Genomic DNA, 13,080 nt, shown 5'->3' on the forward strand with positions numbered 1-13,080 from the left:
CCCAGTTATCTGTAAACCCCACCTGGAACTTGAGCACAGTCTCGGTATTCTTTAAACAAAAAAAAAAAAAAGAAAGAAAGAAAAGAAAAAAAGCAGCATTTGTCAGATCAGAATCAAATATGGTGAAATGTACCCACTGCGAGAAAAGAACCAATGACTTAGTGTGGCTTAGAGTATGCAAAGATCAATGGATCCATCTGCAGGAAGAAGACTCCCACTCACTGACACCACCATCTTGACTATTCTCTTATTAAAAAATGGAACAGGGGAGGCTGCAGAGCAGCAGAGTCACTCCCCAGAGAGCCAATGCCACTACAGAGAACATGCATCCCAGGGCTTAGGTTTGCTTGGTGAGAAAAACACCACAGAGTGTCAACAGTCTCTCCCTGGACCAGCTCGTCCCCTCCTGCTTTTCTTATAAAGGAATCACTATACCAAGTTATACCAATAGAAATCAAAGACACTCAAAGATCTTCAGGTCCTGTCATCTGTCCCCTCTTCTCCATCCCCACAGCTCTAGCACAACACTCAGCATCAATTTCCTGGACAATTTTAACAGCCGCTAAAGTAATTCTGCTGCCTCCCTCCTACAGTCCAGCCCCCACACTGCCACCAGCTGGCTTTCTAAAATAAAAGTGCTGACCACGTCACTCACCTCCTGAAAGATGTCTACTAGATTTGCACTGCCTATGAAATAAACTCCAAAGTCTTTGCTTGCATGCAGGCATGCATTAACTCAGTCATTTGTCCATCCACCCACCTCGTGTTTCAGGATCACCTACTGTGTGCCAGGCTCTGTTTTAGGCCCTAGAGTGCTGAATGCAATAGATAAGACCAGGTCCCATCTTCATGGATTTATATTCTTGTGGGGTAAGACAAAGAGTAAATAAGAAGACAAACAAACATATCATATAAAGTCAGGGAGTGATGAGTGCTAATGAGGGAAACCAAAGCAAGGTAGGACAGAATGGTTGAAGCAGCGGGGAGAGGGGGCAGAATGGTGCTTTTTCAGACAGGTGGGAGAACACTTGAATAGAGGCCAGCATGGAGTAAAGGTGAGACAGGCGGTGTCTGGGGAAGAGCAGCCCAGGCTGAGGACAGCAAGTGCAAAGCCCATGAGGCAACAAGGGGAACAGTAAGAAAGATGCAGCAGCTGAAATGGAGTGAGCAGAGAGTGCCAAGTGATGAGACCAGAGAAGATGAGCAGGAGGGGCTGGCAGGCCAAGGCGAGTTGTTTAGATTCCATTCCAAAGATGCCAGAAAGCCACTGGAGAGTTTAGAGCAGGCAAATGACACATATTTGCTTTTTAAAAGATCTCTTTGCCTATGTAGAAAACTGACAGAGACCTGCTGAAAGACAGTGGAGGTTTGAACGAGGGTAGAGAGCAGTGGTCTGGTCTGTTTGGTTGATAAAGAAACAAACTAATAATAATAAGGAGCAGTGGTGGCTTCCAGGACATACAGTAAGAGCTGTCAAGAATTGCAGTGTTTGAAATGACAGATATGTTAATTACCCTGATCTGGTTACTATAGATTATATGTATTGAAACATCACTATGTACCCCATAAATATGTACAATTATTATGTGTTAATTAAAAATAAATAAATTGGCCAGGTGCAGTGGCTCATGCCTATAATCCCAGCACTTTGGGAGGCCAAGGCGGGTGGATCACTTGAGGTCAGGAGTTCGAGACCAGCCTGGCCAATATGGTGATACCCCATCTCTACTGAAAATACAAAAATTAGCCAGGAGTGGTAGCGCACGACTGTAATCCCAGCTACTCGGGAGGCTGAGGCACGAGAATTGCTCGAACCCGAGAGGCGGAGGTTGCAGTGAGCCGAGATCATACCATTGCACTCCAGCCTGGATGACAAAGCAAGACTCAGTCTCAAATAAATAAATAAATAATTTTTAAAACCAGTAAAACAAACAAAAAAAGAACTGCAAACAGATGATGTGAAGAACACAGGAGGAAGCAGAATCAAAGACGATGCCCACATTTTAGGCCTGGGTAGCCAGGTAAAAATGATGGGACCTCATAACATGGGGAAGACTGAGGAGGAGCAAGGCTAGTTTTTTGTTTGTTTTTGTAGGAACAAATCAAGACTTTAGTTATGTTGGGTCTGGGAAGACCACTACACTTCAACATGCAGCTGGCTGCTGAATGGGCAGTGGGTATGGGAGTTGGGGGCTCAGGAAGACAATCTGGGCTGGTAACAAAGACTTGGGGCTTGCCAATATATGCGTGACTGCCAAGATGTAGCTACTTATGTCCTCCACCTCTTGGCTCCAGCTCCAGACATGCACCCAGTGTGTCACCTCCTGCCAGGGCTCCAGCCTCTGCCCTGTGCTCCTTCTGCCTGGGCCCTTCCTACTTCTACAGCTGACAGACTCATTCCTACTCATCTTTTAAGACTTGCTCACAACAGCTGGGTGCAGTAGCTCATGTCTATAATCCCAGCACTTTAGGAGGCCAAGGTGGGAGGATCACTTGAGGCCAGGAGTTCAAGATCAGCCTGGGCAACATGGCTAGACCCTGTCTCTACAAAAAATTAAAAAAAAAAAAAATCAGGCAGGCAAGTGGTACATACCTGTAGTTCCAGCTACTTGGGAGGCTGAAGCAGGAAGATCCCTTGAAGCCCAAGATTTCAAAGTTGCAGTGAGCTAGGATCATGCCACTGCACTCCAGCCTGGGTGACAGAGCAAGACCCTCTCTCCAAAAAAAAAAAAAGACTTGCTCACAAGTCACCTCTTCTCTGTGAGGTCCTCCAAGAGAGAACCAGTGTCATCCTCTCTTCTCCCACAGCATCTACTGCATACCTTGGTGACAGGACAAACCCATGTGTCACTTTATGTATTTACACCTTTCCTCCCTGTGAGCTTCTTGAGGTCAGTGACTCTATTTCTCTCCAAATCCCTTCACCTAACATAAGGCCTGGGCATGACGGACATTTGCTAAATGAATGGAGTTTTCCTCTTTGCAAAGAAATGCAAAAGAAATTATATAAATGCAAACTGATTCACACTGCAGCTTCTGTCTGCAAGGGGGAAAAAAGTGAAAAAATAAGGTGCTGTCATTGAAGCACTAATAAAGCTCAATGGTGTAGAAGAGTATCTTCCTTTGAGGAGTTTCTTAAAAAAAAAGAGCTTCAAGAAATCTAAGAGTTGAGTATCTCAGGGTGTTGCGAGGTATAATGAACATTGTACCTAATGAAGGTGTTTTGGTTTCAACTGCAGAAACACCCAGTTAGTCTAAAACCAGTGCACTCAGGAGTTGGAGACAGAAGGAAGGAAGCCGACGTTCCTTCTCATTCAATCTGGACAGTGATCCTGGGAAGCAGGTCCTCTTAGCCCTCCTTCGCAGACAAAGACAAGCATCAGGGAGTCAGGTGATTAGCCCGAGGTCACAGAGCTGGGAAGTACAGGAGCCAGGATGCTCACTCAGGCCTGCCCACACCAACGCTGAGCTCCTTCCAGCCTCACATGGTGATAACGGGTTCATGCAGTAGGCAGGGTCCCTAGGACCACCCGAACCCCAGACTGCACCAAGGACACAATCTAGTAGTTCTGGAGAGGGATTTACCCATAATGACTGAGGAGTTACCAGCAGAACCGAAGCTGGAATCTAAGTTTCTGATTCCCAGGCCAGGCTCTCAGGGCACTGTGTATTCTTTCACACAGTCTTTAAAGGGCAGAGACAAAGCAAAAAATAAAAAGTTAACAATCTAATCTATCTGCTTACAAGTACCTTAGAAATAAAAGTTGAGAGGAAAGGGAAATTGTGTTTTTTGTCAATTATGACTGATGTGTGACCCTGGGGCCCCACTAATAGGTAGGAAAGTAACTGAGCAGCTGTCATTGCCCCATGTGGGTTACAAAACCAGCAGCACAAATCAAACTAACTGGCACGTGGCAGGCAGTGTTCTCATATATTCAGACAAACATCTGCTGTCCACCTACTATGAGCAGGACCCCAAGCAAGGCAGCAAACAGGGAGAAAAAGACCCTGGAGGTGAACTGTGGCTTTCCCACTCACTACATGTATAATATTCAGTATATTAACCTACCTAAGCCTCAGTTTCCTCATCCATAAGAAAGAATGGGCAGCCCATTTCACAAAGCTGCTCTGACATTCTGGGGACTAAGTGAAATGGCACATGTGCTTGGTATACAGGAGTCACGCAGTAAACATCAAATGGTTGGTAGTTTGTTCATTGCTGGGCAACCCAAAAGAACTTATATCTACTGTAGAAAAAGGAATGCAAAAAAAACCCAGCTACACCAAAGTTCTTGTAAAATCTCAGTAGGGTGAACTGGTATCCTCTGAGGACTTACTAAAGTATAAAGAAATTCTTTAAGAAATTTTCAGTGGCTGAGTATTTCAAGGCAGGGCTGGAGGAAAGGCAGAGTGAAGGGAAAAGGGAAGGGAAAAAGAGAGGAGCTGAATTTGAATATATCAGTGTATTGGCAAGGCCAAAAGAAGTCAACATGTACATAAAAAACAATGTAACTTTATCTCTAGCGGATACAGCTGTATATTAATTATTTATGGTCTATCTTCTCTGTCGAACTCCTGTTGAACCTTCAATACCCCACCTACTTTTCCACCCCACCCACCTAGAAGGTTAATTAATCTTTCCTCTATTAATCAGTTCCTATTACTGGACACACTATTTGCTTGTTAGGCTCCCATATCAAATACTAAGCTCCTGAGAATACACATTGTTCATGATTCATCTCTGGGTTTAAATGGTAGCCTTCCTCTTACTCCAGGATCCTCAGCCAGTAGCCACCAACTTGGAGCATCCCCAAGGAACTTTCTCTCTACAGCAGGAAGATAAGAGAGGACTCATATTTATACACTGTTTATTTTGTGCTGAACATCTGAGAGGCACCTGACAAATATTAATTCGTATATCCTTCAAAATGCCCCTGGGAAAGAATTACTGTCCCTATTTTGTAGAAGGAGATACTGATGCTCAAAGAGGTCAGGTCATCAGCCAAAGGGTCACACTGTTAGTAAATGTGATGATGTCAGGATTTGAACCCAGGTCTGTCTGGCTCCAAGTGCCTCTTTCTACTATGCCAGACTGCCCAGCATGGGTCTGATGAAGCTGAGGGCACCCTCAAAGGATAAATGGCCTGGGTATCAAGTCTACTCAGACTCATAAAAGTGAGGTTAGTGCTAAGAAGTCAACAAAGGGTAAACCGTTTGCAAATGCCAGACACCAGCTCAGAGGCAGAGAGGAGAGCTAGAGAAGGTAGAATTCAAAATTTCACATGGAGTTATTAGCAGGTGGTAAGCTGACCTGTCCTTTCTAAGAAGAAGCCTTGAGATACAGCCTGGATCAAGAGTTCACAACTACCTGTGATCAGTTAAGGCCCCTGGCTGAGAATTTGCAGATCCTTGCACCAAATGCTAAGGTTTCAAACCTTTGTGAACATAAGCCTAAATGTTAGCACTCCTGTGAGAAATCTATGAACAAAAGTGACCACCAAAAGTCTGGGACCATCACTTCCCTTTCCTTTCCTCATCTAGCTCAGTAAAGGAAACAGCCATGGGGTATTGTCTCAGCCTCACAGCAAAACTTTGTCTCAGCCTCACAGCAGTCACTTGCCATCTCCCACTCCCCAGGTCTCTGGGGCCCAAGGCCTGGCACTCCCTGGCACAGCCCCTTCAAATGCTGACCCAGCCTCAGTATTAATGGCTCAGCCCTTGGTGGGAAAGACAAGCCAGCCTGGCAGAGCTGTGGAAAAGGAAGCTGTGATTTGGCTGTAATTCTTCCAAAGGCTACCTGGCACAACTGATATCCTTAATAATTATTTAATAATTGTGTACAGTATTTAGGGAACTTTTTGTCACCTTGCAGGATGATAACCATCATCAAAGCCAAGATATAAAAATCATATAATTAAATCTACAGACATATATTCTGAATGCTTTTCTAAGATACACATATAATTTTGATGGCATTATTTGTGAGGCTTTTAAGATTTACTTTCTTTCACATGTGTAAGCAAAAACTAGATTAGCAAAGCCATAATGGGATGCTCCTAGGAAGAGCATGAATTGGTACAGCCTTTTTGGAGGGTAATTTGGCAATATGGATTCAAATTTTAAATAGCAAACCATTTAAACCAAAAGTCCTTCTTCTATGTATCTATACCAAAGAAAATCTCAGGCAAAAGTTCACAGGTGTGCACAAAAATTTCCACAGCAGCAATGACTGCAATGGCAAAAGATCAGAAACAACCTGAGTGTCTATCAGTACAAAATGAAATTTACTTAACATACAACCATAACATGGAGTACAACTTTTAAAAGTAACAAGTACATTTATTTGTACATATGGACTTGGAAAAATAACCATAATAATTGACAGCTGTAAAAAGAAAGTTGCAGAACACCATGCACAGGGAGAGTCTATCTTTAGAAAACAAAAGGGAAAGTATCTATGTCGTGGTTGAGGGCAAAGGGTAGGGGTGGAAAGAAACAAGCAAATGCAAAAGTCCAGGAGTATAAGAAGCAAACTCTCGAAAATGCTTATGTTTGGGGAATGGTTGGAAAAGGTTAGGGGAGGTCACAGAAGATTTTGTTGCTTATGTTAAAGCACTTCAGTGTTGTCTGAATTTATCACAAGTGTTTATTACTTTTGCGATGACAAAAACAAAAAAGTTTTTAAAAGCTCATAAAATAATAATTTAAAAAAATTTTGGTATTTGCAAGGCCCCCCCACCCAACTAGAGTGACCACCATTGGAAGCTAAGTCTCCTCTCCACCCTCCGGATGTGGCCACAGTGCTCAGCGTGCACTAGCTAGAAGGAGGTACAGACTCATCTGAGGAAAGACTCCAGAAGGCAATGGTCTCAAGTTCTGAGAAGCTCAAAACCCTTGCCTATTTCAACAAAGACTCTGCCAAAGGTCAACTATTTAATTATTTTATTCTGAAAAAAAAAAAAACAACTAAGTGTCTTTTATTTTTCAAATTTACAACACCATAAATTGTTGAATTAAAGCAGTTCACTTGTTTGCAACCCCTCTTCAATAGTAGCTATTGAAATTTATATCCTGCATTATTTAAAATTTTATGTTGATACATAAGCCTTGCTGAACACTTTTTAAAAATTGTTAATGAGAAAATCCCACAGAGAGGAGAGAAGGTAACTCTATTAAATCCAAAAGAGCCTAAAATACTATTATAGCCATTTGGGCTATCATAAGAATGACAACTTAGCAAGTAAAATATCTTTCCTACCTATGGTCACAGTTGCTAGTGGAAATAATTCTAAATTGATACACAGTATCTAAGGGGTATTAGTTATATTAAGCAGAGACTACAAACTCAATTCCTACAGGGGCCAAGCAGGCCATGGAAAGGTACAGGGAGGCTGGGCCAGCCGGGGGCAGGCTGGAGAAACAAGCTCCCAGCAGAGGGACCACCACTCTTCCGCACTGCCACAAGGAAGATGGGCCCAGGCCCACTAGACCTTTGATTTTTTATGAAGAGCTGGAAATCTGGATTTTGATTAAAAAATCTACCCATTTTTAAACGTTGGCCACTAATTTAAACATCTTAAAACACTACGAGTGCTGAACAAAACACATCTGCAAGCCAGATGCAGCCAGGGGGTAGAGAGTTTTCAACCTTTGCCTGAAAGTATCTACGTGTTTTTTAAATGGCTAATTTGGCTCACTTTTATTTCAGAAAGATGGGAAGAGGCAGAGCAATGATAGGGAATGGAGATAAAAAAACAAAACAGTCAAGTAGTTGCTATTAAGAAAATATTTCTAACATACTTGTGAAGACAATGGTAGCTGTTTATATCAAATTCTAAGGAAATTGTTTATATTTATTTAGCTATACAAGGCACAAAACTTGGAGAGGGAGAATTTCTCAGGTCTAGAGTAAATAATAACTCAGTGCATTAACCACAATTTACTGTCAATGAACCTCTAAGAACTTCCTATCAGGTATTGTTTACCATAACCATTTTAAACAATAGTGACCATTGAAATAATGGCTCTTCTTTGCCAGGTGCTGTCCAGGCATTTGGCACCCAGGGTCACCAATGTGGGTCATACATCCACTGGACAAGATTCCAATAAAGGCCAATGTGACAAACCTTTTTCCAAAACAAAAAACAAAACAACAAAGGACATAGACTCAACATCATAAAATTGTGCTCCAGCATTTTTTTCAAAGACAAAACAGTAATAGACATACTTGTGCTAATAATAATATTTGGACATAATGTGCAATTGAAAAAGCACTTTTCTTATATACCATCTCCCTTTCATCACAGCCTACATTTTAGACTTTATATCTGTTCCAAAGACTTATTATTATTAACAATAATACTTTGACAAACAACAACAATTAACAGATAATAAATATTTGGTGCTTTCTACATGCCAGTAATGGTGCTAAGCACGTCTTCATTCCACTCTCACAAGAACCTTAAAAAGGTTATTGTAATGATTACAATCCCATTTTACAGATGAGAAAATGGAGGCTAAGGGAGCTTGGTGGGTTTGTCTTAAGTCACAACGCTAGACAGACATGGAGCTGATGTTCTGAAGCAGGTGGGCCTCCAAAGCCTGAGACCAGCGTGCTGAATGCCCTTTGAAGCAGGCGTCTTAGAGGCCAGCCACACTTTAAGCCCATCTCAGTTTGCTGCTGGCAAATGTACCTAGGGTGTGGCTAACGTCCCCCTTCTCCTCCTCCCACATCCACTTTCCCCATTTGGTCAGAAGCCATTTTAAAATTTTTATTTTTCCCAGTCAAAAACAGTATGAGTCAGTTGAAGCTCAGCCAGCCTGGCCCTAGAGAGCCCTGGAGGCCTGGTGAGTTGCCCTAGGGAACTGGGCTTCCCCTGCTGCCAAGGCCCCTGCCCAGCTGGCTGGAATCTAGGTAGGGTTTTCACATCACTGCAATCTCAATGAGGTCTGGGAAGTCATAACAACCCTGTGAAGTCACCGAGATACCAAAGTGAGGGGTGGGGAAAAGGGAGGTGCCTTCAGATCAGCAGGGGAGAAAATATGTATTTAGCCAAGAGCTATGAGATATCTACTATTCAAAGCTCCATGTTAGACCCCTGAGAGAGGGAGATATAGCAGGGGGATAAATAACACAAATAAAAACATCATGCATGCAAAAAGCACACATCCACACATACATGCACACATACCAACTGCACCATGAAGCAGCTTCTCTTAAGGTAATGACCTCAGGCTCTCCCTCAGCCTTCCGTAGGGCCGTGAGCCCTGACTGTACAAAGTACTGCTCTGCCACAGAAACCAAAGTCCAGGGCAGACGGACCATCATGACCTGCCATGGGCAGTCATCCTCAGAGTGTGTGCAGATCAAGAGGACCAGGAGAAGGGCAGCTGGCTCCGCCCTGAGAGACAAAGGGGGCCCCTTTCCTTGAAGAAGGACAACAAAGGGGTTGTAAGGTAGAGAAAAGGGCAAAGGGAGTGGGCAGAAGGAACAGACCTTAACAAGGCACAGATGTTTCCTCAGCACAGCTGGTTCTGATGCAGAACCATGGAAGTGAGGGTGACGGCCAAACCCCATGCACGCACTCAGTGAGCTCCGGAAAGGGGGAGGCCTGGGCTGGCTCTTTTATGGTCCTAGCCCACCCTCCTGTGATGCAAAAGGCAAGAAGCAGCTGTGGGCAAGTGGGCAGTCCCACATGCTCTCGGTCAACTCCAGGCTGAGTACGTGTCTAGAGTCCTAGGTACTCCTGCCATCCTGGGGCTCAAAAGGGCTGCCCAGTGAGGGAATAAACATTCATTAATCAAATAACCACACAAATAGAGGTCATGACCTCCGTGACAAGTGCTGAAAAAGGACAAGACTGCAAGGACTTGGAGCAGAGGGAACGGTGGCGTATAGAAGAAAGGATCAGAGCGTAAACCCACAGTCCAGCACCTGGGATAAACTCCTGCTCTGTCACCTACTCAATGGGTCGAGGCCTCAGTTTCCTCACACAGTGTCTTTGGGACAATGATGACACTTACCTCAGCCAACATCTACCAAGCCCCTAATACAAAGTAGTTACCCATGAAGCATTCTAACAGTACTTGACACAAGGTGAGCAGTCCATAAGCGCTAGATGCCGGCATGGGAATGGTGAGGACAAGACCTAGCCTTCTTATCAGGGAGGTTGGGGAGGCTTCTGAGGAGGAGGCAGGCCAATCAGCTGAGTTCCAAAGGGTGAACAGGCATGAGCTAGGCAAACCAGGAGAAAAATGCATTCCAGGCTGAGGGAACAGCGTATGGAAAGTCCCTACAAGGGGAGGCAGCATCACAAGCATTTCCATCCAAGGAAAGCAGTTCCAAGAGCCTGCTGGAGTGCCCTGGTCTGCAGGACACCTTGGTGCTGAGAATGGCTCTCTTCTGAAAAGCTTTCCTAGATTACTGTGAGTCCCCAAATAAAAGCTGCACTCTTGGCACAACTTCTTAGGTCTCTGGCAGAGATAGGAAGTGAAGAAGACACAACAAGCATCAAGCTTGGCCCTGAACGAAAACATGAGAGTTTATATGCTATTGGCTAGGTGCATTGTGCTAGCTCCCATGCAAAGTACAGATGCTGACTTGGGACCCCTGGGGTCAGAGCTTCTTCCTATTTGTTAGACTCCTCAGTATTCACTGGGGACTTTACAAGGTTTAAAATGAAGACAAAGAAGCCCTCAGGCACCCCGGTGAAGGGCCACTAAGTATCCTTACCCTTCAAGAAAAGCATTCTCAGCTGGATTAAGGGGGAAAAAGGCTGTCAGACAGTAGTTGGCAAGAACAGATATTCTGGCTAATTTAGGAAATTTGGGATTCATCCAGGACCAAGGTGGGTGGACCTCATTCCTGAGAATTCCTTGATGGATTATTTTTCATTTTGAATTGCTATTATCGGTCCATCAACAACAAGAGCTAAATAAAAAGTCAGGGGCAAAGAATATAGAGAAGAGACATTCCTGAGGTCTCAGCATGCTGGGAGACACAACAGGCGTCACAAACTTAAGCCCAACACAACCTGTCCTGCACTCAAAGCTGACAAGAAGAGCACCCCAATAAACCCAATGGCCAATGAACCTCCCATTTCAGGTACATTTTATCACATTATAAATCTGTTGCTTGGCTGCACAAACAGACCAGTCCTCACTCTTACAACAAAAACTTCCTGAGCCAGGTAAACTATGCTGGCACTTGGAACAGAGAGAGAGACAGAGTGTCTGTGTCTGTGTGTGTGTGTGTGTGTGTGTGTGGTCTCCACCTTTAAGCAGCTCAGGTTGCTGAGCATAACAGGTAAGTAAATCAACAGTAACACCAAAAAGTGCTTTGCAAGAGAGACATGAGGGTGTTCTGGGAGCCAGGAGGAGGGTTATTTCCAGGTCATGGAGAGGTGCTGGGTAGGGAAGGACGGTGTCCTGAAGATTTGGGGGAAACTGGAGTTGAGTTCCCTAGAGGATGAACAGGGACCACGCCATTCCCAGGAGACGGCCCAGCACTGCAAAGGCACTAGGAGGTGATGGCTGTTGGTAGCTGGGCTGAGGTTAGAAATGTGAGTTAGGGAAAAAGGAAAACCCAAAGCGGGGTGGGAGTGGGGGAGCAAAAGCTGCAGGGGGCCAAAGGCCAGATGATGAGAAGACTGCAGGCCCCGCCGAAGGGGGTTAGCTTTTATTTTCTAAGCAATGAGGAGCTCTTGGAGAGCTTTAAGCAGAAGAAAGCTCTGATCAGATATGTGTTAGAAAGATCATGTTGATAGGAATGTGGGCAGTGGAATGAGGGAGGAAAAAGATGAACACAGGATGACGAATTAAGAGGCTGTCATAGAACAAAATGATGAATCCTAAATACAGGAGTGGAGAGACAGAGAAGAACTGAGTTGACAAATTAGAAGATGAGCTCTTCAGGATGTGGTAACCAAGGGAATATGAGGGAAAAGACAAGGACAGGATGACTCATGAAGCAGAAGCAACTGAGCGGCGTGGACCAAGCAGGCAGCACAGGGAGAAAGACACATGTGGCACTCGGGAGGGGACAGACAGGTTGAGGTGCCCTCGGGGCAGACCACTAGGAGTGTGGACTGGGAGGAGGTTCAGACCCGATATGGAGATCCGGGTGTCTTCGAGACAGAGGTGAGTGGTGGATGAGCTCACCCAGGGAGGACGTCAAGGATGACGTGAAAGGGACCAAGCCAAACCAGAAGCTAAGCGCAAAGAACAGAGAACCAGCAGAGCAGGCTGTGGAGGCTGGGATCTGAGCAGCTGGAGGAGAACCGGGAGACGACCCAGGAGAGGCATGCTCAGCAGAGCTGAAGAAAGCGAGGCCTGAGGTGGGAGTTCTCACTGCAGGGAGCAGTCAGCTGGGCATTGGCAATGGCAGCCAAGCAAAATAATTAAAACAAGGTGCTGACAGCGCAGCTGACAATCTGTAGTCACCCCAAGAGGAATTTTATGGATTTTACCCCCAACGAGCTCACTGTCTCACTTCTTGGACAGGCCTCTCCCTCTCCACTCCGGTCTCACTGTCTTTTATTTCAGAGCATGATCATACCTGACGTCACATTCTACATCTCACACATGTAGACGTCTGCTTCACAACAGCAGAGATCTTGTCCTGTTTCACCTCTATAACCATGATGCCAACAGCAGTGCCGGAGAGGCTAAGTGCCTTGTACCAAGTCCCTTGGTGCATTCGAAGCAATAAATAATTAGTGAGTACATAACATACTACATGCCAGATTCTGTGCTACAATGCTGGGGATACAGTGAAAAACAAGACAAAATAGGAGCCTGCCTTTGGAGCTCAAAGCTGGAGGTAATTGGAGAGAAATGCCAAGAGTTTAAACAAAAATGACATTATAATTGTCATAATGCTAGGACTGGAATCTGACTCTCATGCCTTCTAGAGCTATTTTCTTTCCAAGCCCAAGGCTGCTGCCTTCAACTAAATTTTATCTGGGGAAACAGTTAAAGTAAGTGTTTGAGGTTTGGCCTTAGTCTCTTCCAGACTTCCCACACTTCTTCTGCCCTTTCAATAGACTCCTAAGAAGTGGAAACACCCACTACAGCCTCTGA

At 44.6% G+C, this 13,080-nt stretch overlaps 1 protein-coding gene across 11 annotated transcripts in view; it reads right to left on the reverse strand.

Moving 5' to 3' along the window:
• Positions 1-13,080, reverse strand: part of BMAL1 (basic helix-loop-helix ARNT like 1) — a 109,350-nt gene that overhangs the window by 61,937 nt on the left and 34,333 nt on the right. The gene's annotated exons all lie outside the window — the stretch shown is intronic.

The sequence above is a fragment of the Pongo pygmaeus genome, chromosome 9, assembly GCF_028885625.2.
Source record: "Pongo pygmaeus isolate AG05252 chromosome 9, NHGRI_mPonPyg2-v2.0_pri, whole genome shotgun sequence".
NCBI classification, from domain to species: domain Eukaryota; kingdom Metazoa; phylum Chordata; class Mammalia; order Primates; family Hominidae; genus Pongo; species Pongo pygmaeus.